The sequence below is a fragment of the Podarcis liolepis genome, assembly GCF_965112155.1.
Source record: "Podarcis liolepis genome assembly, chromosome: 14".
Classification (NCBI taxonomy): Eukaryota; Metazoa; Chordata; class Lepidosauria; order Squamata; family Lacertidae; genus Podarcis; species Podarcis liolepis.
The window spans coordinates 5,375,509-5,395,515 of NC_139569.1; the positions used below are offsets into that span (position 1 = coordinate 5,375,509).

A 20,007-nucleotide genomic window follows, 5' to 3' on the forward strand; every position below is an offset into this window, starting at 1 on the left:
TCTCACCAGGTGTGTAAGAGATCGAGATCAGGGAACATCCGGATTTGTTTGGGGGTGGGGGTGCGTGCAGCGTAGAACTCCAACATCCGAATTATTCTTATTTATGCTTATTAAATAACATGCTATACATGAGATACGATTTGTCGTAGCACTTTTTAAAAAATTAAACCGCCTTGGATGCCTGGGCAGAAAGGCGGTATAGAAACGAGATGAAATGAATTCATTCATTCATTCATTCATTCATTCATTCATTTCGTTTTATTTCCTTCCGTTTCCACGCCGCCTTTCTTCCAAGGCATCCAAGGCCATATTTCGGAGTGGGCGGGAAGGAAGGGGAGCAAGCTAAACGGAGGAGAAATGACGAAGGTGCAAAACTCCCGCCCTCACCTCAGACTGCAAATTCACACCAGCACCAGTACATTGAAATAAGGGGCATGTGAGGAAGCCAAACCTGGTTCCACAGAAGGGACGGCTGGTTTCTCAGAGAGCAGGCCTAAATGACCTCGGATATCTTGAGTTTTATATTAGCCAGCAGGCTGCAAGCTTTGAAAAGGCACAGAGAACTCCGCCTGAAGAAGAGGCCTGTTTAATCCGGAAGGTGTTTTTATCTGATAGAGATCAACAAAGTAACCACGGTCCGTTCAGTGCATGAAGTGAGGGGCAAGCTAAGCTTCCTTGCGCCGAACGCACCCTAGACCAGACTCTGTTCACACGTGGCCACTGGTTCCAGTTCGCCACCTTATCCCCCGCTCTCCCCTATCCCTGCATTGGCTAGGCGGCCCTTTGGGTCCCTTGGCATTGCAATCAGAGGCAAGAAGCTAAGCGGGTTGGACTAGATGATCCTGGGGTGTCCCTCCCAACACTACAGATCTGTGGTTCTTGAGATGCGCACCGGCAAGCCCCGAGCCCTGGAAGCTGCTCCCTTTTCATTCTAGCTTTAACCGAATTGTCAAATGCTGCACTTTTGCCTTTTGCATCTCATCTCCAACCCCAGGAGTCTTGTCTGCCTGCCAATTTACGATCCCTCCTTATGCATCTGAAGGAGTGGACTCTGGCCCACGACAGCCCAGGCCGTCATAAATATCCTCCTCCAGGCGTCACGGGACTGTTCGGGTTTTTCCTGCGGCAATCAGAGCTCGGCCTTCTCTGGAAGCTGCTCCGTTTTAAAGAGGCGACCTCACACACCGGGAGTCCCCACACGGCATATGGAAATCCAAAGCCATCCCTGATTGAAGGGGAACGGGTGGGAAAAAAGACGGGAGACTTTCCTTCTGCGTGGTTTTTTTTAAAAAAACCAATCTGATTGCCAGGCTGTAACAACCGCAGGGAGAACTAATCCATATGAAGCGAGTCTTCAACAGCATCCTCCAGCTTTTCACGCAGCTCAATCCTGGGCATGTTTATTCAGAAGTAACGCTGGGGGCCTAGATCCTGGGAGGAATCGAATTCGATGGGTTTCATTTCTGAGTAGGATAGGATCGCACTCTGTCCCTATGCCTACTCATCAGGCAGTAAACCAGGACCGTTGACCAGGAAAAGCGAAGGGGGGGTGGCTTACTTGCGAGTAAAATTTTTGCTGGTGCAACTTAGAATCATAAAATCGTAGAGCTGGGAGGGTCATCTAATCCAACCCCGGGCAATGCCGGCATCGCAGCAAAAGAATCTCTGACAGATGGTCACCCAACTTCTGTTTAAAAACCTTCAGCGAAGGAGAGTCCACCACCCTCAGAAAGTTCTTAATGTTTAGTACGAATCTCCTTTTTTGCTACTGGAATCCATTGGTTCGGGTCCTGGGCTCTGGAGAAGCAGAAAACAAGCTTGCTTCGTCTGAAAGCCTTTCAGATATTTGAAGATGGCTATCATATAAGCAATGACAAACCTAGACAGCATCTTAAAAAGCAGAGACATCACCTTGCCAACAAAGGTCCGTATAGTTAAAGCTATGGTTTTCCCAGTAGTGATGTACGGAAGTGAGAGCTGGACCATAAAGCAGGCTGATCGCCGAAGAATGGATGCTTTTGAATTATGGTGCTGGAGGAGACTCTTGAGAGTCCCTGGAAAAGACCCTGATGTTGGGAAAGATTGAGGTCACAAGGAGAAGGGGATGACAGAGGACGAGATAGTTGGGCAGTGTTCTCGAAGCTATCAGCATGAGTTTGACCAAACTGGGGGAGGCAGTGGAAGACAGGAGTGTCTGGCGTGCTCTGGTCCAGGGGATCACAAAGAGGCGGACACGACTAAACCACTAAACAACAATAACAACATCATATAAGCTCTCAGCAGGCTGGACACACTCAACTCCCTCAACCACTCCTCATAAGGCTTGGTTTCCAGACCCTTGATCATCTTGATAGAAATACCCTTTTGGACACGGTACTCAAGGTGGGGTTTGACATATATGGGGCCACCACACGTGCCCATAGGGTCCCTCCCTTGTCACAGGTGACGGAGTGGGTCAGTGGGTTTCTGCAGCCATCAGCAGAAAGCCCTAGATGTCTAAGGTAGCAGCAGGACCCTGGAATGCGGGTTCGGATCCTAGGTACGTTTACTCCGAGGCAACTGGCAGGCACTGCGTTCACGGAGACCCCCCAGGGCAGCCGGACATCCAACTCAGCGGGGTTTCCCCCACTTCCCTTCCAAAGGATGCCTGGGGATTCGGCTGTGTGTGTTTTAGGACCACGGCCGTGCGCAGCCCGATCCTAACGCGCGTTTACTCGGAAGTAAGAAGCCAAAGGAGCTTCTAGCTCGTCAGAAATCCTTTAAAATCCCACACGTGGAGGAACGGAGAGAGGCGATAGGGAACAGATGTGAAGCTGCCTTATACTGGCTATTGGTCTATCTAGACCCTGGATTGAACCTGGAACCTTCTGAATGCGAAGCAGGTGTTTTCCTACTGGGCTACGGTTCTTTCCCAAAAGAGGAGGCTGTGTGTTCTGAAATTAGCAGGTAACTTGTAAGTTTCAGCCTCGCTGCCTCCCTTTCTCCTCCCTTAGTCCTCTGACCTTCTCTTCCGGTTAGGCAGACTTGGAACAGCGTCGTTTCCTGTCTCACGCCCCATAAACTCTCGGATTTGTGGAGCGTGGTTTTTTGGTTGAGTTTTTATGGGATGTTTCTTGGCTACAGTCGCCACTTTGGGGAAGCAGCAAGGCGAGAGAGGCTGTAAAACTGTCTCAAGGCAAACGAACCTGACAGCATAATATTTTTCTTTCTCCACCTCACTGAAGGATCTCGCGTTTCTCCCAGCGCGGCTGCCTCCCCCCCCCCCCCCGTGCCTAATAGGCCTTTGCAAGAAAGAAGACGAAGAGTCAACCCCAAAGAGCTTTCCCCGTTTTCTTGTCGGAAGTGTTCTCGGCGGGTCAAAGAAAACCACTGATAGTTCCCACCTCAATTGTAATCCCATGGTCTTCAACAGGTCTCCTCGTTTAGGAATCGCCTTCTCTTTAATTGGAGAGCCGGAGGTCATTGATCTGGAGTGATTTGATAATCAGTTTGCTGTCTGCGAGGTTTCTTTTCCTGAAACTGCAAACTTGGGAAAGAAGGCCTGGTTCACACGTACATATCCATCACTGGGCAAGAGCGTCAATTGCACGTGTGAATGGGAGCCATCACTGATAAGGCTTTCATAACAGGATTATCTGAAACGCAATGGTGTTTTCTTTTCACACATTCTGCTTCCTGCCAAGCCTCAAGTGTTGAGGAATGGAGTGACGTTTTGCACTTGTGAACACTCGCCTTTGTTCAAAAGCAGGCCCACGGCATAAGTCCCAAAATTCACAGACACATACAGAGAGACTGTGACCTGAGTACTTCCCTGCTTACCCACCCCCGCATTGTATCCGGTTTCTGTTTCTGCCCAGTCTTTCCCCTTTAACATGGGGCAAGTTCACACGTGTATGACCATCACTTGATGAATGCAACACACAACCTTCTGCCCCTACATGTGCGAAAGGCTCATTGCTGCTGAACCTTTCCTCGCACCTAGAGCTTTCCAGTAGGGTCGGTTCACACGTTCGAGTGCGCTCGCCCGTACATCGCGTGTCTGCTGCTGAACATATTGTCCGGTCACAGACCCGTTTTATCAATGAGAAGGGCCTTGGGCGAGGGGCAGAGCCTCCGCCCCGCATGCGAGAAGGAAGGTCCCAAGCTCACTCTCTCTCTCCAGAGAGAGCTGGAAGAGACTCGTGTTTGTCCTTCCTTTCAGAGGATATTTGGGGGATGCGTCGACTTAATTGAAAATGCGCCTGTACCGGCATCAGCTCTTTCGGGTGCCTGGAATAGATGTCATTTATATACAGCGATGGCAACTCCGTTCCCCTTTTGCTTGGAAACATTGGATTCAATTTATATTAATGATCTCTTTATTCACCACTGCAAACTTTTAAATATTTCATGCGATGCAAGCGGGCAGCGAACTGCGTCGAGCGAACAGGGTGGAAGGAGGCGCTCCGCGGCCCTCGGCGTCATTGTGGTCGCGGTGAAAGGAGGGGCCCCTGTCGCTACAAGAAAGGCCAAATCGTCAGGACTCGAGGCGGGAGGATTTCGCCCCGAGGTCGTGGCCGTCTGGAGCTGCCGCACGCTGGGTTTGTTTGACAGCGGGAGCCGGGGACCCAGACGGCGCCTGGGGAGGCTTTTGGCGGCGGAACCAACCCAGTCAAATGGCTCAGCTTTGGAGGAAATGATCGCCTCTTGGACGTGAGCCCTCGGGATCTCGAAAGGCGGGGAAGGGCTGCTGCGTTCCCACGTTCGCCTCCCGTCCCGTGACGGCTGCAGCCTCCAGTGTATTGTGTGGACAAGCCAACGGATCAGGGATCAGTGGTCTCGTCAGGAGATACCCTTTGGCGGGGGGGGGGGGAGAGATTTGGGACCGAAATGAGCAAGACAATAACTCCCACAACTGCTTCAAAACTGACTTGCCAGGTTGAGAAGTGAGGAGAACAGCGTAGTGTAGTGGCTAGAGCGCTGGGCTAGGACTTGGGAGGGAAAGGGACCCCTGACCATTAGGCAGTGGCGTAGCGTGGGTTGTCAGCACCCGGGGCAAGTAATTTGCGCCCCCTAACCCGTGGATTTGCGCCCCCTAACCCGTGGATTTGCACCCCCTAACCCTAACTCCCAGATGTTGCGCCCGGTGCGGCCGGCCCCCCCTGCACCCCCCACGCTACGCCACTGCCATTAGGTCCCGTCGTGGCTGACTCTGGGGTTGCGGCGCTCATCTTGCTTTATTGGCCGAGGGAACCGGCATACAGGTCATGTGGCCAGCATGACTAAGTCGCTTCTGGTGAACCAGAGAAGCGCACGGAAACGCCCTTTACCTTCCTGCCAGAGCGGTACCTATTTATCTACTTGCACTTTGACGTGCTTTCGAACTGCTAGGTTGGCAGGAACAGGGACCGAGCAACGGGAACTCACCCTGTCGCGGGGATTCGAACCGCCGACCTTCTTATCGGCAAGCCCTAGGCTCTGTGGTTTAACCCACAGTGCCACCCGTGTCCCTTAAGACTTGGGAGACCAGGGTTCAAATCCCCACTTGGCCATGTAGCTCGCTGGGCCAGTTGCTGTCTCTCAGCCTAACCTACCTCACAGGGTTGTTGTGAAGATACAATGGAGAGGGGAAGAGCCATGTAGGTCACCTTCTTGGAGGAAATTTCAGTGGGATACATGTGTAGTAATAACAATATACCCATTGCCATCTGGAATAGTCTTCACCATCCCAGTGTGCTCTAGATGTTTTGGACTACAACTCCCATAAGCCTCAGCCACCAGGTTAGGGCTGATGGGAGTTGTAGTCCAAAACATTTAGAGCACACCAGGTTGAAACTAGCAATCTAAAATCACATAATTTCCCCCACACTAAATTGTGGAACTAGCTCCCACAGGAGGCAGTGCTGAACACCAACTTTGATGGCTTTCAAAGAGAATTGGAGAAACTCATGGAGGACAAAGCTATCAGTGGGTACCAACCAGGATGTAGCTTTGTCTCCTACTTTGGAGGTCTTTAAGCAGAGGCTTGACAACCATATGTCAGGAGTGCTCTGATGGTGTTTCCTGCTTGGCAGGGGGTTGGACTCGATGGCCCTTGTGGTCTATTCCAACTCTATGATTCTATGATTCTCCCTCCCTGGTTAGAGGCAGTAAATCAGGGGTAGGCAACCTAAGGCCCGGGGGCCGTATGCGGCCCAATCGCTTTCTCAATCTGGCCAGCGGACGGTCCAGGAATCAGTGTGTTTTTACATGAGTAGAATGTGTCCTTTTATTTAAAATGCATCTCTGGGTTATTTGTGGGGCATAGGAATTTGTTCATTTTTTCCTTCAAAATATAGTCCGGCCCCCCACAAGGTCTGAGGGATGGTGGACCATCCCATGGCTGAAAAAGGTTGCTGACCCCTGCAGTAAATGCTTATGAATATCAGTTGCTGGAAGCTGCAAAAGGGGAGACTGCTCTTGTGCAATCTCTTGCTTGCGAATTTCCAACATGTTTCTGGTTGGCCACTGTGCAACCAGCAGGCTGTTCCTCCTTCATTGGAGGCTTCTATTATTTGTTGTTGTTGTTGTTGTTGTTAGAATTTATATGCCGCCCTATACCTGGAGGTCTCAGGGTGGTTCACAGAAAAGATCAACATAAAAACCACAATATATATAATCAAAATAAAACAACAACCCAATAGCACCCCCCCCCAAAGAAGGAGACACATTTTAAAAGGGCATAGGTTTCTAAGCAGAGGTTGGGTGGCTATCTGTCATGGATGCTATAGCTGAGGTTCCTGTATTGCAGGGGGTTGTACTAGATGATGCCTTCCAATTCTACAATTCTATGATTTTTTTCCTAGAGTGGGAAGTTCTTACCCAGGCATAGGCAACCTTCAGTCCTCCAGATGTTTTAGCCTACAACTCCAATGATCCCTAGCTAACAGGACCAGTGGTCAGGGATTATGGGAATTGTAGTCCAAAACATCTGGAGGGCCGAAGGTTGCCTATGCCTGTTCTTACCCATTCTTCTGAGTGGGTCCATAGACTTCTGCCTCACTGACCTGCCAGCATCCTACTTCTCATAATGGCCAATCAGATGCTTCTGATAGAGTATATGCTTATAGACCTCACTCCTCCTCCTCAAGTTTGTTTAATAATCCTCTCCCTCTTCAAGCCAGTGGTTCTCATCACAACCTTCAGCAGGAGAATTTTCAGATGTTTTGGACTACAGTTCCCATAATCCCTGACCACTGGTCCTGTTAGCTAAGGATCATGGGAGTTGTAGGCCACAGTTGTGGTGTGGTGTGAGTCTCGAAGGAAATGCTCTTCAGGGGTGTCACGTTCACACATTCAGCTGGTTGTCACCAAGGTTGAGATACCAATGCAGTGTAGGCATGGCTGGTTGATCTCAACAAGATTCTACCTCCTGATTCTCAAACATCAGACTTTTGCAAGTTGGTGCCTTGCAGAAGGTCTGAAGTCCAAATCACATCAGACCCAGCCAGCATGGCCAATGGTCAGGGATGATGGAGCTGGAGGGTACCAACTTGGGGAAACCTCCTCCTCACCTACACCTGTGTCACTGTGTATCATAGGTATGGATCTGGAACTTCCATATCTGGATGCTTAAGGAGACAATCCTATGTTTCTGATTTTACCAACTAGTGGTCAGTCAAAGGTGCTCAAGCTTACCTGAATGGTTCCTCAATCCGAAAAAGCAAACAAGAATTGTATGTTCATTGGATGTGTGTGTGAACAAGTATGATGTCTGAATGTCCAAGGGACCTTTTGGATCAGAAGGTGGTATGGAGGGTGGTACTGCCAGTCTCCAAAGAAAAATTCGGAGCTTAGATGGAACATAGGAATCTACCTTATACCATTCTACATTATCCCATTCATGTATCTTGCTCAGTATTATCTATACTGACTGGCAGCCTCTCTCAAGGGTTTCGGGCAAGAGTCTTTCTCTCAGTCCTATCTGAAAATGACACGGATTGAACCCGGGGCTTCTGCACACAAAGCAGATGCTCCATCATTGAATTATAAAAAGGTAAAGGACCCCTGACCATTAAGTCCAGTCGTGACCAACTCTGGGGTTGCGGCGCTCATCTCGCTTTATTGGCCGAAGGAGCCGGCGTACAGTCATGTGGCAGCATGACTAAGCCACTTCTGGTGAACCAGAGCAGCGCACGGAAACACCATTTACCTTCCCGCTGGAGTGGTACCTATTTATCTACTTGCATTTTGACGTGCTTTCGAACTGCTAGGTTGGCAGGAGCTGGGTCTGAGCAACGGGAGCTCACCCCGTTGCGGGGATTCGAACCACCAACCTTCTGATCAGCAAGTCCTAGGCTTTGTGGTTTAACCCACAGCGCCACCCGCGTCCCAATATCACTGAATTATAGCCCTTCCCAAATGAATAAAGAGATTTACTTTGGGAGTGGGTGATGGTGGTGTGGTTGGTAAGCATTTCTCAGTGGCCGTGCTAGAAGCACCCATAGAAAGCTGGAGCCTACAGAGGGGAAGGTAAACCCAAATGTCTCAAAACACAGAAGGAAGACTGAAAGGTTATTCCCCCCTCCATGAGAATTAACAGAAGGAGGGTGCCATGCCTACTATTTACTCCAATGAAGTTCCTTTATAGCAAAACTTCCATGGTTCAATAGAAAGCACTTGCAGACACTATTGGAAACAGATTGAATGAGGCAGTCCTCCCCAACCTGATGCCCTCCAAATGTCTTAGACTACAACTCTCATCAGCCCCAGCTAGCACTACCAATAGTCAATGGTGATGGGATTTGGAGTCCAACTGGAGGGCCACAGGTTCCCCATTCCTGCTGAAATGCAGGTCTACAGGTGCTGTCCAAGATTTGAGTGCTGAATGACTCCTTCTTCTGAGATCTGTCAGACACTTTCTTCCACCACCAGATATTGTTGGACTCCAACTCCCAACAGCCCCAGCCAGCACAGCAGATGGTCACCAATGATGAGAGTTGTAGTCTGAAACATCTGGTGAGCACCAGCTTGGAGAAGGTTGGGTTTGGGCTTGGGGATGTGGAGGGGATGTCCTCAGGGGGGCGCTGTCAGCTATACATATTTTTGTCCTCAGCAACTTGGGCATCTCCAATGGAAACAAGCGAACTTGGATATGGGAGACCTAAATCCAGTAGAGAATCTGGGTTTCTGGACAGGTCACACACATAGCTGTGTGCACCAGTTGGGACTTGCAGGTGAACGTGTGAACAGGTGGCAGTTCAAAAGATCTGTTCGATGTGATGTCAGGTTATTAATACTTAATGCTGTACTGTTTTTAACACTTGATTGGGAGCCGCCCAGAGTGGCTGGGGAAACTCAGCCAGATGGGCGGGGTATTAATAATAATAATAATAAATTTTATAATTTATTATTATTATTTTATAATTTATTATTATTATTTATTACATTTATATACCACCTTTCTTCCATCATGGAACTCAAAGTAACATACATGGATTCCCAAGTGGAAGCCTTGATAGCTCAGTTGATAGAAAGAGCATCAGACTTTTAAATTGTGGTTCAAGTCTTTGTTTGGATGGATTCTGTTTTGGGAAGATCTGTACCTCAATGGCAGAGCATCTGCTTTGCATGAAGAAGGTCCCATGTTCAGTTCCCAATAGCAGATCCAGGTAGGGCTGGGAATGTTCCCTGCTTGAAATCCTGGAGAGCTGCTTCCAGTTAGTGTAGGCAGTCCTGAGCTAGATGGACCATGACTTGGTATTAGGCAGCTTCCTATCCTATCTTCCTAAGTAGTCTCCTGTCCAAGAAGCATCCAGACCTCAAATCTACATAGCTTCCTCAAGGTGGATACCCAATGCACCTTCAAACCATATCTGAAGGCAATTGGCTGTAGAAGTAACAACAGAAGAACATGAAGCTCCAGCTGGGTGAAGGATTCTGCCTTGGCTCACCATCACATTTCAAACTTGATTAAAATCTCAGCAGTACTTACACAGGCAAAGAGCAACCCTGAACATATAGTCTATATTGTCTTCTTCAACCTCCCCAGACGTTCTTGGACTACATCGCCCATCTTCCCTACTCATCTTAGATCAGGGATGATGGGAATTGTGGTCCAGCAATATTTGGGAGCCCAAGATTGATGAACACAGAGGTAGACAACATCATAGTGACTTCTATTTGAAAAGCACAGCAATACATAGAAGGCGGCAGAAGTTATGTGAAACTTCTGCCTGACCCATGATGGCTGTTTCTCACATTTAATAATAATAATAATAATAATAATAATAATAATTATTATTATTATTATTATTATTATTATTATTATTTATACCCCGCCCATCTGGCTGAGTTTCTCCAGCCACTCTGGGCGGCTTCCAATCAAGTGTTAAAAACAATACAGCATTAAATATTAAAAACTTCCCTAAGCAGGGCTGCCTTCAGACGTCTTTTAAAGAGAAGATAGCTGCTTATTTCCTTCACATCTGAAGGGAGGGCGTTCCACAGGACAGGCGCCGCTACCGAGAAGGCCCTCTGTCTAGTTCCCTGTAACCTCGCAATGAGGGAACCACCAGAAGGCCCTCAGTGCTGGATCTCAGTATCCGGGCTGAACGATGGGGATGGAGATGCTCCTTCAGGTATACAGGACATTCAAGCATTCACACGTTGTTGGAGTCACATAGATACAAAATCAAATTCACTTGGCCTTTTTCAAATTGCTCCCACCCCTGGTATAAAAATCAGGAATTCAGTAATATACAGAGGTGCTATGAGACCACAGAACAATGATGGCAGAGTGCTGTCCAAATCAGTCCTAGAGCTGATTCACATGTGCATGTCCATCACTGACTCCACCCGATGACTTTATACGTGAGTGAGCTGTCTTAAAACAAGCACTACATCCAGACTTTCATATGCCCCCAGATCGCTTTAAATTCAATCCTCTCCAGTGGAGTTAGTTCACACATTGAACTGTCAGCCGTCAAGTGTATCCAGCTCCTAAATCGTGAGAGATCTAGTGATGTAACACGCACCTGTGGACTAAATCACGGCTGCCTCCCTCAAATATTTAAGCTTTGCATCGTTATTCTCGTGGAAGGATTCAAGTTTAGACATAAAATGAACCCTTCATTCAGGGAAAGCTATCAGGATAAATTAAATCATTTGCTGCCCTTCATTGTTGCTGTATCCAAGGCCTTGCTGTGTAAAGACTGTGTGCTCACCTTGTCCAATAGCAGAGCCGGCTCTGAAATGTGTGGCAGCATAACTGTGGTCCACAGTGACCCCAGAGCTAAGAATAGAAAGGCTTCCTAGTGCAACTGGCACATTGTTGTGAAACTGACTGGCATTGGGGTGGGCAGACAGTGGCATTGAAAGTAGTCTCCAGGAAAGCAGGTGACAAGAATACCAGGAGCAAACATTCAGAAGTGGAAGACGGATCTAGCTAGGCAGATCTGGGATCCTGTCCCTCATCTTTTAAAGAACCAAGATTACCTGGAGAAGCTGAAGGAAACTTTAGTACCTCTGCTAGACTCACTGCCAGAGGCTCACCCCTCTCGCTTCTTGCCCTTCGGGAACAGGGTGAGATGTTGCTAAAAGGTATTCTGATTTCTAACATTCCCAAAGAGAGATCAGTAACCTGCCAGTCAGACTGCCCATGCTCTCCCTCTCTTTCTTTATGTGGCTCATGTAAACAAGATGATCCCTGAAGGAAGGAGCACTCCATGCAGTTACACAAAGAGGAACAGTTGTTACGTTATGGACCCAAAGTCCATATTCGGGTGATACCTTTCTTAGGCCAAGCATAATGTCCTATAATCGTAGGCCAGCTTTCAAGTTGCTCAGAACTCTTTCTCATGTTACTAGATGCTTTTTTAAAAAGTAAATGAGTGGGGGGTGGGGTGAAATAAGGTTGTTGGTATTACCTAAACCATCCAGGTCTACAATAGCCACTGCTCTCTTCCTCTGTCTTAAAAAAAAGTAGCCTGCTGAAGAGTGCTGTGGAACTCAGAAGCTTGCACACTATTATGTAACATTTTGCTTGGCCACAATATGGATTCATATGGGCTTTTGACTCCTGTGGAGCATAACAGTCATGACAGCGTGGAAAAAAGAATCTATTTTGTATTAGGATCATAGGAAGCTGCCTTATCCTTGAGGTCAGATCTTTGGCCTGTCTAGCTCAGTATTGTGGCTCTCTGGGTTTCAAGCAAGAGTCTCTCCCAGCCTAGGGCATGGAACATTCTGCATGCCAAGCAGATGCTCTACCTCCAAACTATGGTGCTGCTTCTGAAAATAAAATTTCCAGTCCTCATGGCCCTGGATACAGGGCTGAATTGCGTGGGAAGCTTCCATGCGTCCGGTCAAGCCTACATTGTCTACACTGACTGGCAGCGTCTCTCCAGTGACTCAGACAGGGGTTTCTCGCAGCCCTACCGGAGGATTGAAACTGGAGTCTTCTGCATGCGGCCCTTCCCTCGCCCCCCTTTCCTCCTTCATTTTTGTCTCATTTAAAGCTTCTAGGGCAGAAACAAACACACAAAAGGGGAGGCAATCGATTCACGTTTTCTCTCCCGCATCTATATTGGGGGGAAATGGGGCCAGGCTAGAGGGAGAGGCAGAGGCTTGCAACAGACTCACTAACCCACTGGAAGCCGCTTCCCCCAAACTTTCCACTGCCCTCTTGGTTTCTCGCTCCAGCAGGAAGGAGGAATGGGACCCAAACCAGCCCTGCCTGTACTGTCAGCGGCTCCTAGTCTTGGGCACAGGAGACGGGCTGCGAGATGGGACTCAGCTGACGGAGGACCGAACCTGCCTCGCTCTATCCGGACCCACCAGAAGGATCGGTTTAGCGGGATCGCTTGCACTGTACATACAACACACACCCTACAGAGGCAGGGTTGGAGCTGGTGATTTGCAGAATTGTTATATATAGGATGCTTTTGGGATGGGGAAGGGGGTGATCAAAGCGCTTGAGCCAGTCAGAGAGGCAAAGGCCACCCTGATCTGAGGCTTGACTCCGCGTCGCTCTCCCTACGGGGATGAATGTAAACCCTTTCCTTTCTACAGAAGGCAGAGGGAAGCGGCTGGACCCTAAATCTGCACAGCGCAGCCCATGAGAATCACGTCTACTCATCTGCGCATAACCTCACCCAGGTCGAATTTCTGGAGCATTGCAGAATGGGACAGAATGACGGGAGCCCGTGTGTGTGTGTGTGTGTGTGTGTGTGTGTGCTCTCACTACCACTGAGGCCATTTCTTAGCTGAGTCACGAATTGCAATCCATAGGCACATGGGAACCTGCTTTGTCAGTATAAAGGCCATCGGCCCATCTAGTTCAGCACTGCCCACTCGGACTGGCAGCAGCATTCCAGAGTTTCAGGCAGGAAGCCTCTCCCTGTCTTCTCTACACATGCTGGGGTTGAACCCGGGAGTTTCTGAAGACCAGGAAAGCCCAACTTCTGAGAGGGGCAGTCTGAGTTAGAGAAGGACTCGACAGGATAGTTCAGGCCTGTTTGTTTGGCGAGGAGTCTGCGTAACCTTTACTCATCCAAGGCACCGATTGCCCCACCAGCTGGGAGCGGCTCCCCAGGGGCTCAGGCGAGGTCCTCTCCGAGAACCACCTGGAGATAGGCTCGAACCTGGAACTTTCTGCATGCAAAGCAGACGCTCTACCGCCGAGCCACGTCCCTTTCCTGAATTCAGCGAAAGCCTTTGCAGAACCCATTGGCTCTGCACTCTTTGGAGGATGACGGAATCGCTAAGTTCTATGGGATGCAATCTGTGGCACAGCTGAACACATACGAAGCTATCCATCTGTGCAACTGGCGGCCCGCTGCTGCGCGTGCCTTGCGAGTCCAGGGCGAGTCAACCAGACAGACTCGTAGCCACGGTGTAATAAGCTGCGCTCTCTCTCTCTCTCTCTCTCTCTCTCTCTCTCTCTCTCCCTCTCCCTCTCCCTCTCCCTCTCCCCATATGTTCTGGGGCGCGAGGGAAAGAGGGCAGCGTTTCCCTCCCTCTCCATTTCCCGTTTCTGCCAGCCTTTTGCAGCCCAGCTGGGGGGTGGGCTTGGGTAGGCCGCCCTGTTGGCTCGACTTCATTCAAATGCAATCAAGGATCTTTGGCAAAAGCTCCGCTGGATGTCGAACAATAGCCGCCTTGATTGGCAAGTTCCTCTGTGTTTATCATTAATTCTGTGGAACTCTACGGCAACATCTGTCATTTTAATTAAAGCTGCAATACAGACACCGGGCTAAGCATCGTACGCCAATGTATAGATATCATATATATGTATTTGGGCAACAACCGAGAACCGACCACACGCAAGACATTTAGAGGGAGACATAAAACGCACCCGGGAGCCACCGGACCCAATCGGGGGCTGACCAGCTGTCCGTGTCTCAACTTTGGACCGACCATCACCAAGAACCCCTCTCTCCTTCGGCACGATTTCACCGCCCCCAGCAGAATCGATTAGGGGAAAGGGGTAACTTTGCCAAGGACGAGAGAGGATTTTAAAATATCTATCTGTGCTTTTTCTTCTTCTTTTTTTAAACAGGCTATAACTCTCCTCTGGCCTCGTTTCAATCAGCTCTGCATATTGCTGGCTCGATGTACGCAGGAGAGGATGTGAAGCCCGTCTCTGGACTGGAAGGAGAGCGGCAGAAGGAGGTCTGCGCGCGCGCTTCTTAGCTAGCGGGGCCGTTAGGGCCGGACTTTGGGGCAGATGTCCAGGCCTCCATTCAGTAGACTGGGGAGGGGAGGAGGCGGTGCTCATGCGCAGCAGGGCCGGCTCTTGCCACATTTTTAAGCAAGGGAGGAAGTAAGACTTCGAAGCATTTAAAGCGGATGATGGGGGTGAACAAGGCCGTGATCCAGAGTGTAACATGACCTACAGCACCGGGGAATTTAATCAAGACGAGGTGTGTGTCGGGTCGACTGCAAAAAGGAAGCCCATATTTATTTATTTAAATAAATTAAATTTATTTATTTATTTTGTTTTGGTGTTTTTTTTTTAAAGGGCGCGTGAGGAGTGTTGTATGGGAACACCTTGAGCTCACAGCAAGTTGCCAAGGTGAGGGGAATGAGCGGTCCTCTGAGCGGCTGGGAAAGCAGCGATCCTGGGACACAAGCCCGATTCTTGAGCCGCTTCATTCATTCTTACAGGGGGAATGAAGTGGCTTGAGAATGGCTGAAGCTTAAACGGATTGTGGATCGAGGCTGACTGGCCATCTGCGGATGGCGGTTGGAGCGGTGTGGAAATGAATGAATATAGGTCAGTTGTTAATTTCCACGCCGAGTGTCCTTTGGAAGCTTTTTCTAGTGGCTTTAACCCACCCGTATTCGACCCAACTCGGTTCAGTCACCTGCCTTACTCGGCAAGGAGCGCGATTCACACTGGACGTGCTCAGAGACACACAGACCTGGAGTTACTACATCCCTAAGCAAGATCAGCTTGGAACCTAAACATTCCTGGAGGACAGAGAAAGGAAACGTTTGCGTTCAAAGTCCACGGGCGGAGTGGGGCGGAGAGACAGAGAGAGCGGGGGAGGGAGTCTGTTCATGCCCTCCTATGAGCTTTCCAGAAGTGTCTGGCTATCCATTCTCGGTGACACAACATTGGGGTGGGGGCTTGTTTCTCGTGTTGGATCAGGTTCCGGAGCACAGTCATAGGTGAAGTTAAAGCCTGATGCTAATCAAGGAAAGTCCATTAAAGAATTTTTAAAAATCTAAAGCAAAATACATTGTTACTACTACTATTATTATCATCAGTATCATTTTCCTCCATTTATACCCTGCCTTTCTCCAGTCCTGAAACTCAAGACGACGTGCCTGTGGTCTCCTGGCTCCCCCTCATCCAGACACTGCCCAGAACGAGAGCGGCTTAGCTTCAAGGAAGGAGATGGCCTCGTGAGCCTTCAGACCCGGGAAATCTAGCCGATAGGACTCGAGAGCTAAGCTCTGGGAGTGCCTCATTCTCTTGGTCTCTCTCTCTCTCTCTCTCTCTCTCTCTCTCTCTCTCTCTCTCTCCCTCCACTTTGACAATCAGGGTCATTAATCATTTTCGACAAGTTCTACAGCCACCAGTAAACAGCTTTATCCAAGGCGCAAGTTAACCTGTCAGGGAGATTTCAAGCGACGGTTCGGAGCCAGTCACCCGGGCAAAGAAACACACAGACTTGCGGGGGCCTCCTTCGCCCTAGGAACACTTCCTCCTCTTCTTTCTTTAACCACCAGTACCCTCCCGACTTTCTAGGACAGACAACAACCTCAGGACCCCCCCCCCCCCGCGACCAACCGAGGACGTCTCATCCACCCAGCAATTTTTTGATTCCGGACTGAAACCTGGGTCGAACTGTTACGTCCGATAGTCCCGATGCCTTTGAGTTGTAGACGAAACCGGCAGTGGTGCCTCGATCTGGCCGGTTCCTTCCCCTTTCCAGAGACACCGGGATTGCAAGGTTAGCTCGGGGGCCAGGACGGCTCGTCGTCCCCCGTCCCCCCCGCAACAGTTGCATTAACTTCCCATTAAGGGACGAGGCTACTTTAGGACTTAGAATGGGGAAACCGGGCGCCAAGAGAAGAAGGGTGGGCGTCGAAAGCAAGAGCGAGAAAGGAGAAAAGTGAAATATTTGTACTGTGGGGATTAAAGTGAACTACCTTTAAGAGAAAATAAAAAAATTTTCTTCCAGTAGCACCTTAAAGACCAACTAAGTTAGTTCTAGGTATGAGCTTTCGTGTGCATGCACACTTCTTTAAGAGAAATTGGGAGAGAAATTACCTTTAAGAGAAATTGGGAGAGCGGTCGAGAACGGCGGAGTCTTTTATTCGCATCGGGGAGCTGTCCGCTCCCCGCTGGTGCTGAAACCGGCCCACTTCGCGAAGAGTCTCTGCGCGCTTGGGTGCCAGCACCTACAGAGCAGCTCCTCCCTCCCTCTCTCCTGGTTCCCTCCGGGGGTGGGTTGGGGAGGAGTGGGGAGCCTTGGTTAAGCTCCCAGCTCGCCCCAGCTGCACCCAGAGCCGCCCTGCACCCCAATGTCCCAACCAGCCCACGGCAAGGCGCAGAAAAGTTTTGGGCGACCCGCAGAGAGTCAGGCGCCACCTTCCCAGCTTGTGTGTCCAAGGAGGCAAGTTTGGACCCAGAAGGAGAGGAGAGGTTGCGGGGGACCCCGAACCCTTTATTCCACCCCCAACACATTCCGTCTATGGAGCGTCCAGGAAAGGTCCAGGGTGGGAGTGGGAGAGCAGCACAGAAAGGCTTAGCACTGGGAACATCTGTCACGGGATGATTGGGGGGGGGGGAGAGAATCCAGGGCAAGGAACAGAAGTGCCTGGAGGCTGAAGATGGTGTGTGTGTGCTGTTTGTGCGTGTTTCAATCTGCAAATGAATGCCTACAGTAGGTGGGTTTGGGCGGCGTGTGCCCCTCAGGCTCAACTGATACAGGAGGCTCACGATCTGGCAGAGAGGAGATCCACCGGGGACCCATCCTGCACCCCCTCCTCTCTGCTTAAGGCAATACTACTCATAATCCTAGCGGTTGACATCTCCCGTTCAGCTATTGCGGCGCCGGTGGAGGTTGGGGGGGGGGGAGAGAGAAAGACGAGCTATATATATATCTATATATATACACACACACACCTTCCGAGCTGAAGCCGGAGCTTCGCCCCCCGCCAGGCTTACCTACCTGCCTCCGGCATGGAAGGAAGAAGGAAAGGAGCGGCTCTCCAGCCCCGACGCCCTCTTGAAGCACGACTGGGAGGACCCGATGGGCGGCCAGCCTCGCTCGCTCGCTCGCTCTCCGGTGCTGCGCCTCCGCCTCTTTGCTCGCTCGCTCGCTCTCTTGCGCGCTCCCTCTCTCTCTCAGCTCCCCTCCCAAAGCGTCCTCTCCCGGCAGGCAGCCTCTCTCTGTCCCCCTCCTCCTCAGACAAATCCTTTGGCGGCCTGAGAGAGAGAGAGAAGGAGCGAGAGCCGCAGCTTCTCCCTTCGGCCGCCCTCACTGCGTCAAGGAGCCGGTAGAGAGCTCGCCACCATCCCGGTCGGAGGCGAAGCGAAGGAGCCCGACCAGTCTGTGGATCCCGGAGCGCCGCCTCGCCTTGAAGGATTCCCGGGAGACGCTGAGGGTGGGGCGGGGGGAGATCAGAGCTGGAGGGGGGGCAGTCAGCCTTTCTCTCTTCCCTCCTCCTCTCAGTTCTTCTTCTTTCTCTCTTCTTTTGCTGTTGGAGAGGCCCCAAGGGGGAGGGGACGGCCGCCGCTTACGGAGAGAGTCAGGCAGAGGGAAGAGCGAGCGAGAGATTCCGTCTGGTTGCAAGCCCGATCAAAGGTTTAATGTAGGAGTCCACCGAGTGGGAAGGCGGTGGGGAGGAGGGAGGGGCTGAAGAGAGACTCGTGTGTGTGTGTGTGTGTGTGTGTGTGAATGGATGGGTGGAAGGGGAGGGGAGGAAGAAGAGGGTGTGTGCAGCTCCTTCGCCGGGGAGATCCAATGGAAGTTAAAGCCTTCGAAGCGTCTCAGAGCTGATTGTTTGGCGAGGAGAACCGAGCCGTCAACGGGAGGCGGCAGCGGAGCCAGCGAGCAAATCGCCTTCCACGGGGAAACCCCCCTCCCCCATTCCGCGACCCCCCCGTCCTTCCTTCCTTCCTTCCTTCCTTCCTTCCTTCCTTCCTTCCTTCCTTCCTTCCTTCCTTCCTTCCTTCCTTCCCCTATTGAATCAGTCACTCCAACAAAGAACCACTGCAAACTTGGATTATTATATTTTTTAAAAGATTCTTCAGCCAGGCCTTCGATCTCTCTCCAGCTGAATATTGAGGATGTGGGGGAGGAATAGGGAAAAGGAAACAATAGACTGAGGGAGGCAGTGCACGCGCGCGCGCGCACACACGCGCTTTTAATCGCTTACTTCCTGGGAAAATTTCTTGAAGGAAACTTTACGCACATCTATTTCCATTCATTCAAGTTGGGAGGGGAGCCGGCAGATACAGCGCTGGTCTTTAACAGGGAATAATGCACCCACGCACCCACCCCGCGCACGAAAACATGGCACTTTGTATCCATCACTCTGCCTCCAGCCCCGCACCCCAAAAAACCCACGCGGCTTCCTCTGTGCCGAAGGTAAAAGCCCACAGCCCCCTAGAGGCCTCTTTAGCGAGTCGGCCGTCGGTCCCCATTAAAGAACCGTCTCTAGCTATTTGTATGCAAAGATCTTCCGGTAGCATTTCACTTCTTATATTTGTGTGCTTGTGTGTGTGTGTGTGTGTGTGTGTGTGTGTGTGTGTGTGAGAGAGAGAGAGAGAGAGAGAGAGAGAGAGAGAGATGCTCAGCAAGAGAGCTACAAAAGTTGAACCACTTCTTGATTCTGGGGGCAAGGATGGGGACCCCTTGTGGTCCTCCAAACGTTCTTAGAGTGCCATCGTCATCCCTGACCACTGGTCTTGCTGCCCGGGGGCTGAGGGGAGCTGGGAGTTCAGTAATACCTAGAGGTGGGTGTTATAGGTTTCCCTACCCGTGGTTTAGAGGGTTCTGATCCCGCCTGTCCGGGCTCCTACTCAGCCCAGCCGCCCTTAGTAAGCTCGCAAAATCAAGGGAGTGGTTGTTTAAGTAACACGCTAAGGAAACGCTCTGATTCATCGCTAGGAGCTTCTGCGGACAACGGTTTGCAGGAAGCGGGCAGAGGAGCCGATAGCTCCCGATGGGGGGAGGGGGGCCACAGGAGCAGCTGAGGGGCAGTGGAAGAATCTGGCTACAAGTTATCAAGGTGAAGGCGTGAGATAAAGTTAACTACAATCTGAGCACCACTGAGCAAACACTGGCTATGCCCCTGTATTCTGGCCTGGGTGAGTCAATCGTTTGAATAATACATAGACAAATATAATCGATAGTCTTGCGTAAGCTACATTATTCAATCTGTATACCTTCCCGTCTCTTGTCTTCCATGGGACTCCGTTTATGAGCTGCCCGCCGTCGAAGGCAAAGCACTGGGGTGCACTGACCTATCCAACTGCATGGGAAGTGACCCCACCTTCTCCTTTATCAGTTCTCCTGATAAACCATT

At 50.5% G+C, this 20,007-nt stretch overlaps 2 protein-coding genes across 3 annotated transcripts in view; one reads left to right on the top strand and one right to left on the bottom strand.

Moving 5' to 3' along the window:
• Positions 1 to 18,399, bottom strand: part of ELFN1 (extracellular leucine rich repeat and fibronectin type III domain containing 1) — a 248,652-nt gene extending 230,253 nt beyond the window's left edge. The window contains exon 1 of one of the 2 annotated variants that reach the window (XM_083474721.1): positions 17,646 to 18,399. The gene's annotated coding sequence lies outside the window, so the exon portion shown is untranslated. Of the gene's footprint in view, positions 1 to 17,641 lie in introns of both variants that reach the window. The other variant, XM_083474723.1, reaches the window with a different exon arrangement.
• The window catches only part of PSMG3 (proteasome assembly chaperone 3), a 340,750-nt gene that overhangs the window by 185,941 nt on the left and 134,802 nt on the right, over positions 1 to 20,007 (top strand). The window lies entirely within an intron of this gene.